The sequence below is a fragment of the Lolium rigidum genome, chromosome 7 (genome assembly GCF_022539505.1).
Source record: "Lolium rigidum isolate FL_2022 chromosome 7, APGP_CSIRO_Lrig_0.1, whole genome shotgun sequence".
NCBI classification, from domain to species: Eukaryota; Viridiplantae; Streptophyta; class Magnoliopsida; order Poales; family Poaceae; genus Lolium; species Lolium rigidum.
In genome coordinates, this window is record NC_061514.1 from 105,798,810 (window position 1) to 105,806,560 (window position 7,751).

The window sequence follows — 7,751 nt, forward strand, 5'->3', positions numbered from 1 at the left end:
GCCGTCTTCCTATGTCATATAGTAAGCATTCAAGGTGATAAACAAGGTATGACATATTCAAACCACAAAAATCATGTATCTACCCCCTAACCCTAAACAAGGATCCAGGCTGACCCTTTTCAATTGTGAGTCTTGACGCCATATATTCTGCTTGCATCCCAAAAGTTTCTGACAGTCGATGACAATCCTTGTCACATTTATCAGCTAACGCGAAACTTCCCTTGATGCGTAATTGGTCCCTTAGGTCCAGGCAACCTCCACAACAGGTACGTGTAATGTGGTACCGCCATAAACCTGGCATATGCTGGTCGTCCCAACAAGGCGTGATATTGTGACGGGAAATCAACAACTTCAAACTCCAACTTTTCTATCCTGTAGTTTTCTCGGGTCCCAAACTGAACGTCGAGATTGATCTTCCCCAATGGATAACTCGGCTTCTCTGGCGTGATTCCGTGGAATTGTGTGTCAGTTGGTTTTAGATTTGCCAGGGATATGTTCATCTTCCTTAGTGTATCTGCATACATAAGGTTTAAGCTGTTGCCGCCATCTATAAAGACTCTCGACACGTCAAAACCAGCGATGAATGCGGGTAAGATCAGTGCAGATTGCCCTCGTCGAGGAACTTGGTGCGGGTGATCCGCAATTGTGAAGCCAATGTCCTGTCCTGACCAATTTAGGTACTCAACCGTTGGTGGAGGCATCTTCTCTGCCATGAATACCTGTCGCGAGATTACTTTTTGAGCTCTATTAGACGGCCTGGCTTTCTGAATCATCGAGACCGCGCCGTTGGAGTTGGGATCGACATATGGGGGTGGGTGTGGTGCTGCCGCTATTCTGAGCTGGTGTCGATTTTCGTCCGTAATTGCGGGAGGAGGTGGCAGGTGGATCTCACTCCTAGGTCCTTGGGGGTTTCTATTCATTGCTTGAGCTTTGGCTATCCCTGCGGTCCGCAACATTGCTTGAAAATTGCGACAATCTTTCTGGAGGTGTCCTGACTGCCTCTTCCCATTATTGTCGAGATAAAAATGCATCTGACATGGCCCATTCAGCATATCCTCGGGAGACACATATGGTCTCTGAAACCTTGGCCCACTATTTTGCCTGTTAGTATGGAAATCACCTCTGTTGTCGCCTTGTTGCTCGTTACTTCTTTGATAATCATCTCGACTGTTTCCTCCAGAGTTTCCTCGGAAACCAGCTGATATGTGGCCAGGAGCATCATTACTATAGAACTGTCGAGAGAATCGTCGTCTATTTTGGAAATTTCGACTGCGATCCTCTTCTGGTGATCTATGTCGCTTATTGTGTATAGCATCTTCTCCATCTGCCCATCTGTTTGCTATTTCATCAATGCTGATATTGTCTTAGGGTTGGTTCTCCCTAAGTCTTCGACGAAATCTCCCCATCGAATTCCTGCCACAAACGCGTCTATTGCCCTCTCGTCAGATATATCCTCTGTCGAGTTTTTGATAATGTTCCACCTCTGTATATATTTTCTCATTGACTCATCATGTTTCTGTCTACACGCCCTCAACTCTTCCAATGACATGGGTTTCTTGCAGGTGGACCGGAAATTCTTCACAAAGATATCCTCAAAACTATCCCAGCTATCGATGGAACCTGGGGGGAGTTTCTTTATCCACGATCGCGCGGCTCCACTCAAGTGTACTTGGATGCTCTGCATGGCTGTTGCCCTGGTTCCGCCTATCAACTTCACCATCTCGAGGTAATCAACGAGCCAATCTTCGGGGTTTCGTAGACCGTCGAATTTCTTGAAATTTTCAGGTAACTTAAACCCTGACGGAACTCGAGTTTTTCGAACTCGTCTCGTAAAACACGGGAGCCCACACATATCTTCCTCGGCAACTTCTGGTGACAGCCGATGTTCTCTTCTTTCTTGTCGCGCTCTATCCACCCTTGCTTGAGCCGCGGTATCCCTTGCTCCACTTGCTCTTGGTGGATCTTGCACTGCTGCGGTGGGTCGTGGACTATTTTGCCTTGCAGTTCCTTCGGGAGGTGTAGCTGCGAACGCTGTTCCCATGACTCCAACTCCTGCCATTGCCATGTTATACAATGCTTCTCTCGAATCCCCAGGAGGTGGCCTAGACGCAAGGATGAAAGCCTGTGTTTCCATGTACCCAGCTTCCGGTGTTTTTGGGATAATGTTTCCCCTTGTGTCAATTGTCATAAAAGACATGTCGAGGTTTTGAACTAGATTTTCCCTCTCTGACTCAGGTATATTTTGCAGCCGAGATCTCGCTCGCCTTCGAGCTTCTCTGTGACTATCTCCCGAACTTCCTGATTGTCGACTTAGATCTGCCTGGCGCCTGCTTGACGCAGAGGCTGCCTCCTTTCTTCTGTCCAGCTCAGCTGTCCGTTTCTCTAGCTCTCTGCTCACGCGAGCGAGTCTGTATTGATAAGCTTGCAATTCTTCTGCTGTAGCAGTCATGGTCATTGGTTCTGAACCATCCATGGATTTTGCGGCTCTATCCCACGCTAACTGCGGGAGCTGAACTCTTAGACGTGGAGTGGTCCCGGCATATTTAGTGCCTAGACCTCTTCTGAGATCAGCGGGATCAACATATGGGTTTCCCAAATCGTCGAAAGCCTCTGACGTCTCCGGTTCTGTTCGGTTTGTTTCCTCTATTGCATAGACCTGATGATATTTTGAATGTTGATTTTTTTCAGGATTGGTGACACCATCATAAAGATCGGTGAAGACCTTTCCAATAACAGCAGATCTGTCGATGAAGTTGAAGTTGTCGACGCTGTCGGAGTCGCTGCTTATAACAGAGTCCGCAGACGACTTGAAGGACATGTCGCCGAAGATTTTGGCGAGCTTTTCGCTTGCCTTGGTGCTGATGAAGCGTGGCGATGAAAACTCTTCATCGCTTGACGAAAAGTCGGAATCGATCGCTGATAATTCCGACGAGATCAGAACTTCGAGACGATAAGATCCTTCCTTGTCGACGCCAAATCGGAATTCTCCGAACGTCATCACGATGGGCTCCTCCAGATACGCACATGCATCCAAACGGGAGGGCGGGTGAGGGATAAAATTGACTATATTAGTTTCGACATGTTTACCTCGATCCATCATAGAGAAATCAACGATCGCGTTGCTTGCTACCGACGAAGTCAACGATCTTGAACGTGCCATCGAGATCAGCTCCTTGTCGCCTCTAATTCCCACAGACGGCGCCAATTGACAAGGGATTAATTTGTTAATGCCTACGTATTGTAGACTAGGGTTTTGCTAGAAGTAGAGGGCAAGTAGATCTCGAAGGTTTCAGCCGAAAAGTGCTCGACGATTGTAAAACTTGGGTTGTGTTGACAGTATATTCGATCCTTTCTTTGTCCCTCGACCCCCCCTTATATAGGAGGTGGAGCCGAGGGATTCGTAATACACAAGTTACAGAGTCCGGGAGGGTTTCTAACCCGTCCCGTGAAATTACAAGTTTCTATATTTCCTAATACAACTCTAACTTTCCTTAACACCAATTGGGCTTCCGATCTTTGTATTCTTCGACTTGTGGGCCTTCAATAAACCCCGGGTACCATCTTCGGCAGGCCCATTGCTATGTCACACGCCCTTCCCAAAGTAAGTGCTTTCTTTCGAGTTGTATTTCCTATTTTTTGGCTGCTGTTGTTTTTTCCTTTGTGTATTGATTTTTTTTCTTTTCTTGTTTTGTAACTTGTAGAACCACCAAACTCTTTCCTCTCTTCCCCCACTACCTGAAGGTCGGGAAGTGGATGAGCGGGTCGTTGTTTCCGACGACTCGCAAGAATCCTCCCCTCCTGAGAGTGAACCCACAGGATCTCAAAGATCTGCGGGTTCTTCTGACAAAGACACAGAGTCAGAACAACGTTCTGACTCTGCCCACTCCGTCTGTCCTCCTCTTGCCACTTCTCCGGATGGGCGCAAGAGGAAGAGAAACGATGACGAAGATTCTGGCGCGTCCAAACTCGCCGAACCAGTGATACGTCTCAAACGTATCTATAATTTCTTATGTTCCATGCTACTTTTATGACAATGCCCACATGTTTTATACATACTTTACATCATTATTACGCATTTTCCAGCACTAACCTATTAACAAGATGCCGAAGCGCCAGTTGTTGTTTTCTGCTGTTTTTGGTTTCAGAAATCCTACAAAGGAAATATTCTCAGAATTGGACGAAATCAACGCCCAGGGTCTTATTTTTCCATGAAGCTTCCGGAAGACCGAAGGGATAACGAAGTGGGGCGACGAGGCGCCGCCACCATAGGGCCGCATGGCCAGAGGGGGGGCCGCGCCGCCCTATGGTGTGGGCCCCTCGCGCCGCCTCCTGACCTACCCTTCCGCCTACTTAAAGCCTTCGTTGCGAATACCCATGTACCGAGAGCCACGATACGGAAAACCTTCCAGAGACACCGCCGCCGCCAATCCCATCTCGGGGGATTCAGGAAACATGAGGTCTTCGAAGAGGTAGCTGTTGAGGTGCTTCTGAAGTAGAGATCTTCTCGTGGCTGGCCTAAAAATAACTAGTCAAGAAACTGAGGGCTTGATCCACGACGACCGCAAAAAGTGCAAGTCCACGGAGGAACAAGGTCGGCTCCTTAACGGACTTTGGTGATAACCAAAGACATGATCTTATTATTCTTTTATCTCGCACACTAAGTCGGCCTCCAATCTTCAACAGTTCGTCGTTGGACATACACGAGTCTTCCCGAGGGGTTGATCCATCTTTGATTTCGAGCCTCCAGGTCTGAGTCGGGGACATCGTCCAATATGTAGGTTTGAAGTGGTTGAGACAATAGAGCAAGAAATTTCAAACCTTTTTATAAAGTGGAGAGATAAGAATTTAGAAGCTTTGAATAAATAAGAGGAGTAGAAGCTATGCTTCCGACTAATGAAAGAATTTGTTTCGTAAAAAGTTTTTCCCAAGTACTTGTTTCCTAACTAACGTCCGTGCTAACTAAGGTCTCCTACAGTCAGGATAGCTCTGATACCAGCTCTGTGGGGACCCCGGACTAGTTGTCCGAAATACCACGTTATGTATACGGTTCACGTTCCCATGATCGGTGTGACGTGAACACATAACCGAACTGATATCAAATTACATTATCCTTTACAAAACGGAGTAAGAAAATTACAATAAGGTCACATGACCCTTCTCTACATAATAGCCTCGAAGGGCCTAATCTAATCATCAGAGTAGCGGAATCACTTCAGCAGCGTAGAGCCCAAGTCATCTGCCTTAACCCTACAGGCAACTGACTGGGAAGACGTTCCTAGCTCGCATAGAAGTCGTCAACTCCTTCTTCATCTGTCGAACTCCTTCAAGTCTGGCCAAGTAAATAGCCAGGGACAAAGCCGTGAGTACATTGGAATTGTACTCGCAAACCATCAAGAAAGGTGCTAACAATGCTAACTAAAAGAGACAAGAGAGGAAGAATAGTTTCTCTTGTGGATATAGCATGTGAAAGAGAAATAGTTTCTCTTGTGGATATAGCATGTGAAGAGAAATAGTTTCTCTTGTGGATATAGCATCCCAACATCGCAGTTGAAGGGGACACTAAGAAGTTCCTATGACATCTCTATATCTTTACTGAAGAAGATACTTCAAAAGATAGACTACGACATCTCTATATCTTTGTTGAAGAAGATACTTCAGAAGAGTTCTACAACATAAAATACTAGGATGGGGGTAACCCTTTTTAGTTCCTTTCCGACCATCTTCACATGGTCATCAACTTTCCCGTACCTTTCCGGTACTCTGAAAACAACTTTCTCTTTTTCTTTGTAAAGCCTTTCTAAAACAAAACTCGACACAGCTCGGTAACGGCCATACCAACCGTCCATGACCGCGGACGCGGCTATTCGAATAGTTTTAACTCTGCGAGTGTGCGCACTTTCACCACAAGAACCAACAAATCCGCCGGAATCATCCCCGGTTCGTCATACGAGAGTATGCGAGTCTCGGATAGTCAGTCATAGTCATTCGCTCGTCTCCATCGACATGAGTTCCTTCCCTGCGGGCTTACCCCTTCCCGGCACCCCGGCAGCATACCTCCTTTTTGAGGGTATCTCCGGCGCCACGACGGAAGACCCTCAGTAATCGTCCGGCTATAGACAACTACAGTGTATTGCCTCCTTCAGAGCGCAACCCGGCGTCAGAGGTCATCATGACCCTCCTAGAGAGTTGTGAAGGTGTCTCACGTCAACTTTGACAAACTATGGACTAAGCCCGTGCCCACTTTGGGTGATGTGGTTGCTGTTGTATAGTTGGTCCGGGCGAGTACAAAGAAACGTGTGTCGTTTTTCTCAAAAACCCAAGTCACAAACACTTTCCTCTTTCCAACCATCTTTGTCAAGATCCTTTCCTTTCATAAACCATACTCTTGGGTAAGGTCGACTCACCCAAGGTTTTCTCAAAACTTTTACAACAAGGTAAACCTTGAGGGTTCCCAACCTATAGTTTCATGTAGGAGCTAAGATACAGCAATGGCATGATGCTAGCCGTCATACCACTAAGGAGATGATAAATGAGGTGTCGAGGGGGATCATACATGCTTAGGATAAGCATGCATGGGGTCAACATAAGTAGGAGGATTCGACAAAGGGTCATGATGTTGATCATCATACCACTAAGAAGATGATAAAATAGGTGGTCAAGGGGGCATACATGCTTCGGGTAAGCATGCATAACAGCAACAAGGGGTTCAACATACTTGAGAGTAAGTATGCATAACATCAACAAGGGGTTCAACATACTTGGGAGTAAGTATGTATAGCATCAACAAGGTAGAAGGTATAGCAAGGGCATGATACTAATCATCATACCACTAAGGGGTGCAAGAAGGGTGTCAAGAAGTCGACACACACAAGATAAGTGGGCATACCCCTCACACTTAGGGGGTACACCAAGATCATGGTAATGACTGCCAATTCACTAGAGGGGGTTGTATGTGAGGTGTCCAAAAAGAATCAACATGCTCACGGTGAGCATGCTCCATCACATGAGTAACAACAACACAAGATAAATCAAGAGACAAGAATAATAACAAGTAACCACAATATGTGATTCAACATTCAGAGATCAAAAGATGGCTTGCCTTGGCTTATTTGTCCCTGGACTTCTTCAACTCCATCAAATAAGAATACCAACAATATAAATAAAATCCTTGTCGGATTTCACTTCTCCTTCTCCGGAATCGTTCGCATCTATCGCCGGAAAATATAAAAGGAACACAATCAATCACATTGTACCAACAAAACAACATTCAACAAACAACAATCAATAGCTAACCACTTTACTAAGGGCTAACATATTAAGGACTTCTAGATACTACAAAACAATTAAAAGAGAACCCATTTTATTTACCTAGTAAAGGTATGAGAGTAACACAACTTAGCAATTGCCTCTCTCGGTATCACCATGGCACAACTAAGTATCCCATGGTAGATAACATCATGAAGAGGACAAGTGCATTAGTTTGGCATCACAAACATTCATATTATAATTTAAAACATTTTTGGAAAAGCGGGAAATCATTCTTTCTATTTTATAAAGCTTACATAACACTACACAAGGATGGGAAGTAAATGATATGCCACACCATTTGAAAACTTAAGCCAAACAATACAAGTAAGGTTAAGTTTTCAGAGGTTTTGTTTTGCAAGAATAAAACATTGGTTGACCAATTTTAATACAAAGAGGTGGTTAGAGTTTTCAAATAAATTAAAAAGTTTTGCTTCAACAACCCA